Below are 16694 nucleotides of genomic sequence, written 5' to 3'. Positions count from 1 at the left end.
TTGTTCTACAGTTATATTGAGTGATTCAATTTAACAAAAGATTGACTAACTAAAGTTTTTGTTAGTCAATCATAAATAAGTAACAGAGATAAAGGAAACGGTAAAGGATATTCAAATTTCAGGTTCATGTTGATATTACAGTCTAATCTAAAGATTAATTTCTTTTTTACAAAACTGGTTTACATTCATGCAGTTTATGTTGCTGTTGCTCTGTACACAAAGCTGTGTGATAAACTGTTTATGACACTAAAACAAATTTACAGCAGAGGAATGTATTTAGGAGATCAGGAGATTGTTGATGAGAATTCAGTGTATACGAGCAGAAAAATGTTATATTATAAATTACTGTGTTTTATTTTCCACAATAAAACAAATTACTGTGTTGATGTTTTCTTTGTGAAATTGATTCATTTTACTCAGAAAATAAGTTAAATTCATTTCATTTTCTCTTATTATTCAGTCATTATTTTTAAGGTTTATTTGGAAAATTATTGAATCCAATTTGAGTTTTACTGAAAAAACAAGAAGATTTCATTTCTTTGTAATGGATATTTTAGGAAGTTTTTACTAAACATTTGCCAGATAGTTAGTAAATTCAAAGTAATTTTTCTCAGAGACTTATTTCATATCAATTATTTTTTTTGGTAAAGTTGGGCAATTTCAACCTTCAGTTTGAGATTTTGACCCTAAACCCAACACATATTTACAGTTTAATTCTATTAATATCTACTTTTGTTTTCTATTTGAATTTAATTAACATTTTCTCTACATTTTACATAAATCTTTTGAAATTAAAATCTACTTAATTATTTCAAGTGTCACTTTGTTGCCATAACTTTTTTAAGTAACCTCTAGTCACAGTTTTTACAGTGTAGGTGTAAATTTGAAGAGAGACACATTTAAAACACACCGCAGCTTCAAAAAGTCTGAAAATAAAGTAGGTTGAGAGGACAGTAATGTCTTACTGCCCCTGTGCCCCCCACTTACTGGAACAGAAAATAAAAATCTCCCCATACAGCTAACAGCACACTGCAATAATCATAATCCCGGCTCACTGCTTCAGCAGGCTGTTATGGCTATTATGACTCATCTGAGCGCAAACAGACATCCCTGTTGTCATTACAGATCAAACTTGTGAGGAATGCTCACCATTCCTGCGCAAATGTGTCATTTTTCTTAATGCCTGCGTGTGGAAAATAGATATTAGGAAACAGCGTCTTCAGTTCTTTTAGTTCTTTCACCTGGTGGACTCTTCGCCTACAACAGCAGTGCTGGGTCAGAACGGATTCCACCCATTGAATCCCTTAAATGATGGTACCTTTCTGTTTGTGTTGGCTCTCGTCACATGCTGACGTAACAAACAGTGACAGACATCTGGCGCAGACGCTGAATAGCCCGCATAATGACGCGCTGATGGAGCAGCTTGTTGAGCCGGCTCCAAACACTCAGGAGCTTGTGTATCGCAAGTTGAAGGCTAATGTAAAGTTCATATCCTGCTAATCGCTTTGGCTACTTTTACACTAAGTTGTCTTTTAAGTAGTAGAAAAAGAGCGGCTCAGAGGAGCTGTTGGTCTTTACAGATAAATTAGAGGAACTTACCTGGAGGAGATGCTTGGTGTCAGCAGTGCGGTTTTAGAGTTTTAGCACTTCCCAGGTAACTTAGCTCTAAGGGTCAAAATCAAGTCCTGCGGTTTCACGGCAGGTTTAAGGTTCTTTTCTCGGACTTTTGAGACGTCGTAGTTTCTACATGCCGCATGTTTCTCTGCTTGGATCAGGTGCACTGACAAACTCCACCCCTTTCCACCCGTTGCTGTTTCAACACAACTCCACCTTAGCAAATAATGCTGGCTGTACCGGTCTAACTGGGAGATCAGTAGTACTACTCGTGAAATCTATGACAAGCCACAAGACACCTCATGCCCCTTCAGCATTACCACTATAACAACACACATACATCGTTTTAGAAAAGAAAATGCAAAACAGTAACTGATAAATGTCTGTCAGCAACTCATTGAAATCACAATGTGAAAAACATGTTGATAAAGCTTAGAAGATCATTAAAATGAAAACAGGTTGTTGCTGGCCTTAAAATGAATTTAAAAAAGTCATAAATTCACTCCACATTTCATTTTTCAAACACTGCTAATGATGAACAAATCTTACCTGCTCGTTTGTGCAGTCCTGATGTCCTATGATAATGGTTTTATGTTGAGGATATTTTTGCCTCACATGGTCCAGGACCTCTTTCTTCCTCTCCACATGTGTGTGCTGCATTATGAGGCTGTCCATCTGGCTGTGTCTGCTGCTGCTGTTATTGGTGGGGTAGCTTCGAGGTAAGGTATTGGGAGAGCATCGATATGGACTGTAGGAGAAGTCAGGGTTAGACAACAGGCTTCTGGAGGTGTGTTCTTTCTTCTGTAGCAGACAGTCTATGCTGTTGTCCCCCACAGCAGAGGCAGAAGAGGCTCTCGAAGGGGAGATACTTGGATCTAAGTTGGAAGGATGAGAGGAAAAAGGAGTGATGGTAGAAGGAAGTGCAGAGAGAACGAAGATTTACAGGAGAAAAAAACTTATATGACAGGATGACTTTTTTCAGTTCTCAACTTTGAATTTTCAGTGTATCAGAGTTGATCGCTACCATTCTCAATCTAACGCTCTTCTGTAGATTCTTGCGTGGTGGTGTCTCTGTGGTCTTTTTATGTCTTTCCTCAAATCTCTGTTGTGGGAATGGCTGTAGCTCAGGCAGTTGAACAGGGCATCTATTAATCAAATCCCTGGCTATTCCAGTCTGAAAGCGAAGTATTTTGGACCATTTTTCAGGTTCAGTGCCCTAAATTAAACACAGAGAACCAGCTGCGCCTTGTAATTTTTTAAATGTTTGAAACACTATTATTTCTCACATTTTGTTCATTCAACTAATAGTCCTAATAGAATGTAATATTTAAATTATAGTTATCCATTATACCCTGCTGCTTCCTTATGTTCCATCCTTTCAAAATCTTTCCAGAAATAAGCAAACAGTCTCACTGAACTAATATACGATGGAGCTAAAGGCGCCATATGAGCGCATAAATTGTTGACTTCAGTCAGGTTTTTTAGTCTTAAATTGTGATTAGCTTCACTGATGACCTATGATGCCTCTATGAAATTTGTTTACCAATATGACAAGAGGTCAAGACTAGAGTAGATTCAGCAGAGACCTTAATTCAAGTTCAAATTTTATTTGTCATATACACAATCATACATAATACAATATAAAGTGAAATGCTTGTTGCTGTGCAAAGCCTGACCTTAAAAAAACTACACATAGACATAAAAGTAAACAAAACGAAACTAGAAATGAAACTAAACTAACTAGAAATTTGCATAATATACAAATTTAAAATTCCAAAATTAACAGTAAAAAATTACAGTAAAATTGAAGGTAAAAAACAATATTTAAAAAAATAGAACGTGCAAAAAAAGTAAATTTAAGAAAATATAAAAGTGTGCAAGTTGAGAGTGTGCAAATAAACAGTGTGCAGTGTAACAGTTTGAGGTGGAATAAACTGTTGCTGATGTATAGTAATGAGAGAGAGAGTCCAGTCCTACACCTGATTCAGGGACCGAATAGCCTGAGGGAAGAAGCTCCTCCTCATTCTCTCTGTTTGGCCTCCTCACTGTTGAGGTCTGGGAGGACTTCAGGCGAGCAGGTGGAACAGACAGAAGGGAAGCTGAAAACGAGTGGCGTGTATGAGGGGGTGAGCACGCATGGAGAAGATCAGATAAATATGGAGGAGCAAGGTTATGAAGTGTTTTGAAAGTAAGAAGCAGGATCTTGAAATTGATATGGAGGTGAACTGGAGCAGATGGTGATCTGTGAGTAAGTAGTTAAGCAAACCAGAGAGATAAGAGGTTAACCAGGTGAGTGGTATGTTACTGATGCCAAAAGATGTTAATCTATGAGGAAGGATGCAGTGACAGACAGTATCAAAAGCTGCTGTAAGGTCAAGGAGAAAGAGGATAGTGATGAGTCCAGAGTCAGCTGCAAGCAAAACAATCATTTGTGGTTTTTACTAGAGCTATTTCTGTACTATGAAATGAATGATCACCAAATAGAAACTATTCATACAATTTATTTCTAGTGAGGTGTCTATGAACCTGTGCAGCTACTATATTTTTGGGAATTTTGGCAAATTTGAGGAAAGGCAAATTTAAAATTGCTCTACAATTATTCAAATGGGCAGTGGATTGAGTTTACGCTATGATAACTTTTACTTACTAATAATAGAAGATATTTGAATTATTATAGGAAGTTCAAAACTGGATAGAGAAGATAACAGTTGAGTAGGAGAAAACATGCAAATAGAACAATTGACCACAAGAAGAGGGCAACTGTGAAGATTAACAATTTTGGTATTTAAAAAAGTCCATAAATTTGTTACAGACTGCAGCAGAGTGGGTATGTCTGGCAAAGGTATCTGGAGGTTTAACAATATTATGTAATATAGAAAACAAAGTACGAGTATTTTCATCAGTGCACTTAATAATAGAAGTGTTGTAAGATGATTTAGCATGATAAATAGCTTCTTCATAATGTTGTATATGACTGAGATAGATATCCTTAAGTCTTAAGAATAGTACGTCCATTTTTGCTGAAGACACATTCCAGGTGGCGGCCAACAGCTTTGAGTTGGTGAAGTTCAGATGAATATTAGGAGGCAGAACGGGAAAAGGAAGTTCTTCGACTTGAAAAATATAGTAGCTGTGCAGGTTCATAGACACCTCGCTAGAAATAACTTCAGAATGGAGGAATGCAAGAGGTTTAGTCATCTGTGGAAGCTGAGGCATTTAAGGTTGGTAAATGACTAATGCAAACGCCTTACCTAGCAGACAATTTAAATACAGGTATAGGTTCAGAGAATAAAAAAACTTCTCTAACTATATTAAGCAATAAGTATAGAGAGAGAGCAGCAGCAGCCAAAATGCGCCAGCGTCCACTCAACGCTCTCGTGTCTCCACAGAAGATCCAAGCGGTCAAGGAATGACCATTTCCCACCTCCTGAAAACAGCTTCAACGCTTCCTCAGCTTTGCTAATTTTTATCGCTGTTTCATACGAAACTACAGCCAGGTAGCTGCACCACTCACCACTTTCACCTCCACCAAAAAACTCTTCCACTGGAGACCTGAAGCTGAATCAGCTTTCAAAAAGCTCAAACATCTGTTCCCCTCAGCTCCTGTTCAGATTCATCCTGTCACCACTAAATCATTTGTTGTTGATGTGTCTGATGTTGGAGTCGGAGCGATGCTTTTGCATCACTCTGGACCCCGAGCTACAACCCTGTGCATTGTTTTCATGCTGTCTCTCCCCCGCGGAGCAAAATTGTAATGTAGGAGACAGAACTGTTAACTATAAAACTGGCCTTAGAAGAGTGGCATCATCTGCTAGAGCGGGCTGAACTTCCATTCACTGACAATAAGAACCTCACTTACCTCAAGACAGTTAAACGCCTGGATGCCCACCAGGCCTTGTGGTCCTTATTCTTTGACTGTTTCAAGTTTGCTATGTCCTTCCATCCAGAGTCCAAGAACACCAAGGCAGATGCCTTGTTCCACTAGTACGCCCCTGACGCAGATCCCTCAGAGCTGTCAACTGTGCTACCTGCCTTCTGCCGCGTGGGCCTCATCTCTTGGGGGATTGAGGAAATGATTCGGCAGGCTCTGCCAGATCCAGGAACTGGGCCCCTGGGCTGGCGACATGTCCCCTCAGAAGCATTAGCTTTGGTACTAAGCTGGGCCTACAGGTTTTCATGTCATCATGAGGTAGGTCGGACCATCCCTCTGCTGAAGCGTCACTTCTGGTGGGGAATGACAGAGAAGGATGTGCAGGACTAGTGCTGGTCTGTGCTGGCAGCAAGACCAAAACTCAGAAGCCATTGGGCCTGCTTCAGCCTCTATCCATACCTTCTTGGCTATTGTGGCAGGACGTAGGCGGTGGTGCCGCGGCTGGGAAGGCGGACGCACCTGCGCGGCATCGCAATCATGCCTCACCAGCTTAAGAGTGGTGTAGGGTCCTGTCATGTTGTTGTTGTTGTTGGTGTGTGGCTGGCAGTTGGAATGCTGCAGCCTAGTCGTGTGAACAAGCTACCGTGTTAATACAGAGATGCTTAAAAGCATAAACATGCCGTGGTTTATCACACCCCTGTTCCCATATTTCTCTCGTTTTTGTCACTGACTTACCTGTCTCCACAGGAAAATCAGTAATCCCTTCTGTACTTGACAGATTCTCTAAGGCAGCACACTTCATTGGCCTGGACAAACGCCCCACAGCCACAGAAACAGTGAAGCTTGTGGTATATCACATCTTCAAACCTCATGGAATCACCTCGGAGATCACCTCGGACAGAGGCCCCCAGTTCACCTCATAGGTTTAGAAATCTTTCTGTTCTAGGGGCCCAAGTCAACCTCAGCTCCAGTTACCACCCAAAGACCAACAGCCAGACAGAACGGCTGAATCAGGAGTTGGAATCCACTCTCCACTGTGTCATCACTCACAACCTGTCCACCTGTACCTCAAATCTCCCGTCGGTAGAGTAGGCGCACAATGCACACACCTCATCATCCGCCGGTCTCTATTTGAAGCGTCACTCAGCTTGCTTCCAAAGGAGGAGGCTGACATCACAAATCCTTCACTCCAGCACCACCTCCGGGACTGGCGCAACGTTTCGGTCAGAACTCTGGAAGCCTTGCATAAAGCTGTCAACCACCAGCACCACTACTCGGATCAGCTTTGGACACCAGCACCCCAGTACACCCCTGGAAAGAAGGTATGGCTATTCCTCTCAAGTCAAACTCCCGTAAACTGAACCATGGTGCAAGATGGTTCATTGGGCCCTATGATATCGACACCATCATCTCTGCCACAGTTCTGGGTCACTTTGACCTAGCATTTTCAGTTTCTTGTATTTTGGTATTTTTCTGTATTACGGTTTATTTTCAGATTCTTTAGTTGTCCTGTTTTGAATATGATAGTCCTACGTTTCAGTGTTATTCTGAGTTTGTTCTTAGGTTTAGTTCAGTGCCTGTCATGTTTCCTGTTTTACTTTGAAGGTCTGTGTCTCATATTAGTGTGTCCGGTGTTACTCTCCGATGTGTTGTCATTATGTTTTATTCGAGTCAGCTGTGTCCTCATGTGTCGCCACTTCTCCTGATCACCTCATGTGTATTTCTGTGTTTGCTCAATTATCTTAGTTTTTCCCAGTGTAGGTTTTCAGTTAGCTCTTACCCATGTTTGCTTCCATTTGAGTAGTATTCATGTCAGCCACAATAAAGGCTCGTTTTTGGTTTGTAACTGAAGTTCAGTCTCCTCGCCTCTGTCTGCTCCTGGGTCCACTCACTCACTTCACTCGGTCTGCCCCACGCCTCGACCGTAAAAATCTCACCATCCGCTGTCAAACTCAAACTCCCTACATCTCTAAAGATTCATCCCGTGTATCACAGGTTATGCCAGTACTCAGCCCATTACTTTCTTTTCTTTGTGCTACAGCTCTCTGGTCATGAAACTGCTCCACTCCTCAGTTAAGCTTAGACATCAGATCATACTTCCAGCATTTGCCACCCAGCTTCACGCGCCGTCTCCCGGAATGGGGTTTCAATATCGCACCTACCTGCCCTCTTGTTACTACTCCTCACAGGATCCCTTGGAACTCAGGTCAGCCCTCATCGCGGACCGTCACCCCCCCACCCCCCCAAAGCATCACAGACTCTTCCTTCAAACTAAGCCATTCACACTTCACTCCTGGATAAGTAGTTAACAGTTCCCCGCTACCCACCTCTCCTCTGTTCACAGTTCACTGCATTAGACCATTACACCCTTGCCATGTCTAGTCACCAAGCCACGAGTCCCTTGTTGAATTTACTCTTGCATTCACGTTCTGTAAATAAAGCTTGTGTGTCTGCTGTGTCTGCATCGGGCTCTGCCTTTGAGTCCACCATCACATACAGGCGCCTTTTGACAGATGCTAAAAATACTCCATGTATATTTTAAAGACTTCACAAAGCCTGCAGCTATTAACCGCTGCTCCTCTGCTCCTCTTTGTAGTTTTCACAGTTTGCTGAGATGAAACAATATCTTTTACTTGTACATGTAACTTCCCCCCAGTATCTTCACTGTAACTTGATTGCATGACTTTAATAAGCTTTGGCATTACACAGGCCAAGGATTGTTAGTGGAGTTTAAATGTCACTGATTCAGCCCTAACTCCAACCTACTCCCATAGCTGCTGAGAATGATGCCATCAGTATAGATGTGTGGCATTTCCATCCACTCCTCACATCTACAGGCTCCGACATACACACATATTGTGTCGGATCGGTAGTCCATTGTGGCCGACCTGCCCGTTGTGCTCGTGTGTGCTGTTTTTTGTTAGTGTCTCCTTGTGTTTTTGTTTTTCTCTCGCTCCTGGATGTTTTGGTCGCCGATGCAACTTCTCAATCTGGAAGTGTCCAGTGCTGGAGGTAGCCGGACCTGCCGCTCGTCACCCCTCATCAGCTGTGCTGACTGAGTCAGAAGAGCAACCTATTTAGCAGTGCAGCCAGGCTCCAGTTAACGCTGGATCATTGAGTTAATCCTCATCAGTACGGCTGTGATTAATCATGTCTGAACCTCGCTTATTGTTTATCTGTCAACGTGTGTGTGTTTTTGTTGTCAGGAATTGGGAGCAAAGAGTGTCTTTCACGAGAGCAGATTCACGGGAGAAGTACGAGAGAGGAGCCACGGGTCAGAGCACGGTAAAGGATTGTAAAACAAAACAAAACCAACAACGACAGCACAGCTGATTTACAACACAGGTGAAACATAAGAAACACTCTGATTCTGACTGTACTCACTGTTACTTATAAATACTTCGTACAGGTATACCTATTTATCTTCATGTTTCGATGGAAAATATTACAATTATATAATTATAATTTATATAATATATAATTTCAAAATGAACTGTTTTCTGTTTACCAATTTTCTTCATTATGATTTCAGTTATCCCATGACAACTGTAAGTAATCTTGATCAGACTTTCAGGTAGCACAGAAGGAGACTGGCAGGTTAAAACAATGTCAGCTGACAACCATAACAGTTCAGTGCACTAGCATGAGGATATATGTTTATTCAGGAGTGTTTATACACTCCTCAAAAATTATAGGAACAGTTTTTATTAGAGTATATCATCAAGTCATTTACACTTGTGGGATGTTAATGTGGTCAGTTAAGTAGCTGGGGGGATTGTTAATAAGATAAGATAAGATAACTCTTTATTGTCATTGCACAGTCATACATAGTACAGTAGTACAATGAAATTGGAAAAACTGTCCTACGTCGGCACTACATATAACACAACACGACACGATACGACACATCACAACGCAACAAACAACACAGTATATTAACTTAGTATAAAAAAGAAGAAGAAGTGTATTTGTATTGCACACTGTTATTATTGCACATTAATTATTATTGCACCTTGTTATAAATATAAATATTATTGTTATCGTTTTAAACATTGTAAACTCCCCCTAAAAAGTCCAGGGAGGTATCCAGTCAGGTCAGCTATTTACATTGATCAGGGCTATTGCCCTGTTGTAACAGCTGTCCTTGAGTCTATTTGTTCGGGACCTCAGCAGCCTGAACCTCCTGCCAGACGGCAGCAGCTTAAACACCCGGTGTCCTGGGTGTGTGCAGTCCCGTAGGATGCTGCGTGCCCTCTTGAGACAGCGAGTGCTGTACAGGTCCTTCAGGGAGGGAAGAGGATGTCCAATGATTTTTTTGGGCCATATTGATGACCCTCTGGAGTGCCTTTCTGTGTGCTGTGGTGCAGCTAGAGAACCACACACCGATGCAATATGTCAGCACACTTTCAATGGAGCAGCGGTAGAAGACGGTCAGCAGCTCCTTCTTCAGGTCCATTTTTCTGAGGATTCTCAGAAAGTGGAGACGCTGTTGGGCCTTCTTTAAGACCGCAGAGGTGTTAGAGCTCCATTGGAGGTCTGTGTCTATGTGCACACCCAGAAACTTGAAACTGGAGACCCTTTCCACGCACTCCCCGTTGATGCTGACAGGCTGCAGCTCGGACTTCCTCCTTCTGAAGTCAACTACCAGTTCTTTTGTTTTGGTGGTATTGAGGTCCAGGTTGTTGTCTGCACACCAATCTGACAGCCTCTGAACTTCAGCTCTGTATGCAGTCTCATCTCCCCCTGAGATGAGCCCCACCACAGTGGTATCATAATCACTAATCAGCTGCTTTGGTGTTAATGAAATTAACAACAGGTGCACTAGAGGGGGGAAATAAGACAGCCCCCTCCACTCCCCCAAACAGGAAAGGCTTTACATATGGAGGACACTGATATTTTTCCCTTCTGGTCTTTTCTGACTGTACTTTTGCATTTGGCTCAGTGTCACTATTGGTAGCTTGGCCTGGACACTCCAGAAGTTGCACAGTGGTCCAACTCCTCCAAGGTGGCACATCAACATGTGCCATTGCCAGAAGGTTTGCTGTGTCTTCCAGAACAGTCTCAACACCATAGAGGAGAGATAGGAGATAGGAGGTTCCTCAAGAAGAGCTGGACAGGATCATAGAAGGTCCTTAACCTATCTGCAGGACTGGTCTCGGCTCCTTTGTGAAGGAGGATGAGCACTGACAGATCCCTACAAAATGACCTTCTGCATGCCACTGGTGTGAATGTCTGACCAAAAATGTGTTTTCAAAGTGCTCCTTTAGTATTTTTGAGCAGTGTACATTGCTGCTTCATAGTTCAAATATGAAATTGTCATATTTCAAACAGCTCTATAGTCTGTCCTGTATTAGGAGAAATATGCAAATTAACCAGCGCACATTAACGCATCACATCTACACATCGTAGGTTACATTAAAACACGTATTAGTGTGTGTATTGTGTCATCAAGTATGTTTTATAAGTTTTTAGAAGTGGTAGAAATGGAAACTTATGTTTAAAATATTTCAATGTTTATTTTGTCTTTTACCTTGTCATGAGTTACCACAGTAAACCAACTCGTAAATCTCCAGTTAAATAGTAAAAATCACAGTTTATCACAGTTATTGCAGTCCTTTCAAGGATTTCAAGGACTGCAATAGCTTCCATGTAGAAATATACAACTAAATATCTTGTTTAATAACTTTGATCCCTGGCTGCTCTAGTTTGCATGTCAAATATCCTTGGGCAAGATTCTATTTTTTGTTGCTTGTATGGCCAAAAATCGTTGAATAATAATGGACACCAGTACTTAACGAGCATAAGTTTTAAATTCACCCATTTCTTGTAGTGTACAGATACAGAGTATATTTACGTCATCTTCTTGACATTTAAACCTGTCCTGGAGCATTGTCTGAAATAAGGACATTTTTTCTGGTTAGATGGAAAATCATTTTCTAACATAGCTGGAAGGATTTGTTTTTTTTTATTGTGAGTGGACAAAAACATTTTCTTTAAATGTAAACACTATGATACCTGAACTTTCTTTGTGTAAAAACTAAAAATGAAACTAACACATTCATATGTGATCAAGTTTGGATTTGTCACCTTGCTCAGTTTTCTTAATATAATAGCACTACAAAATAAAAACACACGCACAACATCGTATATCAGCTTCACACATGCAGTTTAAACAAAAGTAAAAATTCTGTTAATCAGCAGTATTGATCTACAGTGCTATGAAAAAGCATTCGTCTCTGTCCTGATTCCTTGTTTTTTCACATTTTTATCATGCTTGAATGTTTCAGTATACCAAACAAATTTTATTATTAGACAAAAATAATCAGAGTAAATACAAAATGCAGATTTGATTGAAATGGTTATTTCATTAATTAAGCTATCTCAAAGTACCTGGCACCTACCGCTGACATATCTATAAGTCTGGAATGTTCTAATGAATCTAATGCTTTGGGACTACAGCAAACCATAGTGACAGCCATTATCCCACAAATAGAAGAAAATTTTAAATAGTGATGAACCTAGGAGTGTCCAGCCTACCAAAATTGCTCCAAGACAACACCAATGTCTCATCCAGGAGATCTCCAAAGAAGCCATAACCAAGAAGAATTGCAGGTTTCACTTGCCTCAGTTAGGTTCAGAGTTCATGATTCAACAGCATGAAAAAGAATGGGCAACAATGGCATCCATGGGAAACCACGAAGGCAAAAAACCACTCCTGACCAAAAAGAACATAAGGGCTTTTCCTATATTTGCCAACATCATCTTGGTGATCTCCAAGAAAATATTTTGTGTACCGAGGAGACAACCTTTTGGAAGGTTTGCATTACATCTGGTGTAAAACAACACAGCATTTCATATAAAGGTTATAATACTAACAATCAAACATGGTGGTGGTTGTATGACAGTCTGATGCTGTTTTGCTGCTTCAGGACCTTAATGAATTGCCATAAATAACAGAACTGGGAATTCAGCTCTCTACCAGAAGATCCTGTAGAAGAATGTCTGCACATTACGTCCTGACACCCAAGCATGCGTAGGTTATTCAGCAGCACAATGATCTAAAACCAGCAAATAGACTAAATGGTTCAAAAATGCACAGGCATGACCTTAAATAGCTCATTCATGCTTGAAACCCTACCAAAATGGCTCAATTAAAACAATTCAGCCATGAATACTGGGCAAAAAATTCCTCCGCAGTGATGTGAAAGATTTACCAGTTATCACAAATGGTTTGTTGCCACCCTTGCTGCCAAAGGTGGCACAACTAGGTCTTAGGTTTAGGTTTATTTTCTCATACAGGGTTAAGCAGGTTTGGATAGCTTATATCCCATAATAAATTAAGTCATCATTTAAAAACTACATTTTGTGGTAACTAATGTTGTCTTTGTCCAATATTAAATTAGTGTGATGATCCAAAACATATAAAATATGCCAAAATATGCAAATATGTACATACATTGGGGTTTCTCATAGTGGACGAGAGCGTTTATTCCCTGTGCCTTCGGGTCAGGGAACCAGCCTTCTTGGAGTACCTGGGTGGGGTGCTTGAGGGTGCTCTGCCTGGGGACACTGTTGTCCTACTGGGAGACTTCAGTGCTCATGTGGGCAACGATAGTGAGACCTTGAGGGGCATGATTGGGAGGAACGGCCTCCCGGATCTGTTCTGGTCACTCAGGAAAAGAGAGAGACTGATAACTGTTAACTGATCACCACCTGGTGGTGAGTTGGATCAGGTGGCAGGGGAGGATGCTGGACAGACCTGGTGTACCTAACCGTATAGTGAGGGTGCACTGGGAATGCCTGGCAGAGGCCACAACAGCATTCTGAGGGAGACTGGGGACTGGTCCAAACCATGTTCAGCACCTCCGTTGCCCTGAGCGGCTGCAAGGTGGTTGGTGTCTGTCATGGTGGTAACCCCTGAACCAAACGGTGGACACCAGAGGTGAAGGGAGCCACCAGGCTGAAGAAGGAATCCTATCGGGCTTGATTAGCCTGTGAGACTTTGGAGGGAGCTAATAGGTATTGACAGGACAAGCGGAACACAGCTTGGGCAGATGCTGAGTCAAAAACTGGAGTGTGGGAGGAGTTCAGAGACGCCATGGAAAAAGACTTTCAGACTGCCTCGAAGAGATTCTAGCAAATCATCAGGCAACTCAGGACTGTGTATAGTGCAGGTGGAACGCTGACTTCAACTGAGAAAATTGTCAGGTGGTGGAAGGAATACTACAAGGACGTCCTTAATCCCACCAAAATGTCTTCCAAGGAGGGATCAGAGTCTAGGGTCAAGGGGGATGACTGGCCAATCTCTGGAGGCAGTTAAACAATTCCTTGGTGGCATAACCTCTGGGGTACATAATAATAATGTTAATGTATACTGCTGATAGATGAGAGGCATCTGGAATGCTGTATGCCAGGAGGGAACGAGACTTCGATTCACTGAACCACACCAGGATCTACAGCAAAGACTTTGGAATGCCAGTCAGAGTGGAAAAGTGTAGTCGGATGGTAACAAAGAGAAGGATGGTAGTCAGAACAGAGGGAATTACATACCAGAAGGCAACAATTGCATACAATGTGGATAGCTATGAAGAGGCCGCTAGGAAAGCTGCACCAATTACCTACAGACAGTCCTAGTCCTGAGGGGTCAGCTGAATGGGAAGAACAAGATCTGAATGCTACATCCTTCCTGATATCAGATAAAGGAGGAAATAGAAGCCACTGAGATCAAAACCAGAAAACTCCTTAACATGCAGGGAGGGTTTCAAACAAAGTCCAGCACGCTGAAATTCTACACTAATTGTAGAAGGAGGCTGAGGACTGGTAAGTATCAGATCCACAATCCAGGGTGAAATGATAAAGATCCATGAGTACATCAGGAATATAGCCAGAAAGCACAGAGGCACTAATCATGGCAGAAGAAGCTCTAAGCCCAAGATCGATAGAAGCTAGGGTCTACCACACCAGGCACGACCCCATGTGCAGGCTGTGCAAAGATGACCCTGGGTCAATCCAGCACATAACAGGAGTGTGCAAGATGCTAATAGGCAGGGCATGCATGAAATGCTTACAGGAATATCATCAGGAAGAAGGAACACAAGAAGCTCAAGAAATACCAATGACTGAAAGAGAAACTCGAGAAGATGTGGAGGATGAAGGCAACAGTGGTCTCCCATAATCAGAACACTGACCATGCAGTGACCCCCAAACTACTTGAGTGGCTCCAAGATGACATTATTTACACGGTGGAGATTCTCCTCAACCTGTGGCTGGATCACCCTCTGAAGGAGCTTCGCTGCGCAGTTGAAAGCCGGCTACAGCGGCTCTTTTCCAGCCTTCCATGGCTACTGGGATTGCTTCCTCCGATCGCACAGGACTTCATCTTTAACACACCAAACCTTCATCCAGCCACTACTGCTTCGCTGCCCGGCCTGCCGGAGGATGTTCTGTCCGGCCCGTTGGTCCAGCCTTCGAAAAGGAAGTGGCACTCACGCCGTCGATGCCCCTCGCTGTCAGTGCCCCTCGCTGTCGATGCCCCTCGCCACAGTCAGACCCCGGGATTTCAGATCGGCTGGCTGTGGTGAGTAAAAAGGACAATTTTTCTTTTTCGGACTTAAATCCCACACGGCTTGCCCCGTAAATCGTGACAGTTTTGCATTTTTTTAAATGTTTGAATGAAAAATGTTATATACACTGATGTTGGTCCACTCTTCGAGTACTTTCATCTAACACAATGAGAAAAACACAGTGAAGTGGAAAGGGAGTTTTTTCAATTTTACTCAAACAAGTCTGACTTTTAGACCATCAGGATGAAGGATTTTAAAATGACGGCTTATATATCCTTTCAAAACAAGTCAACATTCAGTAATATCTTATCAATAATAACAACTTATGATACAAGCTGCTCTACTGGGAAAGTGCGTGCATGTGTTTGGTTGGACATGCAGTTACTTAGCTCAATGACTGGAGAAAACTGTGACAACCCATGATCTTTAAGAACCATAGACTCAGATTACACCATCAGCATGAAGAGACATTTACGTTGTACTTTATACAGGACAAACAGCTTGTGCTGTTGGGAAGCAGTGATCTTTTATGTAGAAAACCCCACCTCATTCCCACCCCAGCTCTGATTTTCCTTGCATTTGATCAATGCCATCTGACTCTCAGTGAATTAAAAGCATTTTGTATACAAGCCTTATATTCAGAGCTTCAAATATAATTGAACAAATCAGAACTCAGAAATAAACTGGTCAAAATTACCGTGTTAATGCAAATGAATCTGCCATCACAGTCAATGCGATTAAAAATTTTAATGCAATTAATGCATCTGAAGTGCAGAATAACTCAAAATCCCTGAATTTTTTCTGTCAACGCATTTCGGGCAGTTTGTTCAAGTAGAGTTACCATTGCACATGTGCAAATGGGCAATTGATCTGGTAGTGATGGGCAGCTGCACCAATCATTTCAATATGGAAGATGATAAACGCACATTGGCCCTTGATGGGAAATTTGAGTATTGAAAAAATAACAAGATGGAACAGTTGACCGACATAAAGTATTATGCACATTGTGCAAGAAGGAATTTTCTTTTCACTGAAGCACTTCCAGCTTAAAATATCACATTGACGTATGCTGCTAGCACTTTGGCCAATGCGTCACCCAGCTTGTGACAAACCACTCACGGAGCATCGGGGACTCAGTAAGGCTACGTCGGAAATATTGACAGACACAGTGCATTACAACAAACTGCAGACCTATTAATATCGTTGCGCCTACATAGCTTTGGTTCCTCGTTTAAAGTGCCTCCCCAAGAGTGGCAGAGAGAGTGGATAAATGTATCCAGAGTTTTTTGTTAACATGGACGCGCAAGATGTTCAATAAACATGTCAAGTGCGTATATTTTCCCTTTTTTCTCAAGTATGTTTGGTCATGCAAAATGAAATGCAATTAATATAGAATAAAAAATTAATGATATTTAATCATGATTAATCAAAATTAATCCACTGTAACCGATTAAATATTTTAATTATTTGACAGCACTAATATATATTATATAGTATAGAATGTATGTATGTATACTGTTCTAGTATACATAGAACAGTACAGGGTTTTTTTTTTTAAAGTTGTATTTCACAGGAGAGAACCTGTGCTAAAAGATTGAAAACTATTCAAAGTCTCTTTGAATTTAAGCATACATTCTTTGTGTTTA

General features: G+C 41.5%; 1 protein-coding gene across 2 annotated transcripts in view; it reads right to left on the bottom strand.

Moving 5' to 3' along the window:
* Nucleotides 1-1771, bottom strand: part of LOC308412323 (uncharacterized protein) — a 74854-nt gene extending 73083 nt beyond the window's left edge. For both annotated transcript variants that reach the window (XM_080906582.1, XM_080906583.1), the window contains exon 1: nt 1600-1771. The gene's annotated coding sequence lies outside the window, so the exon portion shown is untranslated. The remainder of the gene's footprint in view (nt 1-1599) is intronic.
* Between the last annotated feature and the right edge of the window lie 14923 nt (nt 1772-16694).

The sequence above is a fragment of the Rhamphochromis sp. 'chilingali' genome, assembly GCF_963969265.1.
Source record: "Rhamphochromis sp. 'chilingali' genome assembly, chromosome: 16".
Taxonomy (NCBI): Eukaryota; Metazoa; Chordata; class Actinopteri; order Cichliformes; family Cichlidae; genus Rhamphochromis; species Rhamphochromis sp. 'chilingali'.
This window is presented reverse-complemented; position numbering and strand designations above follow the sequence as displayed.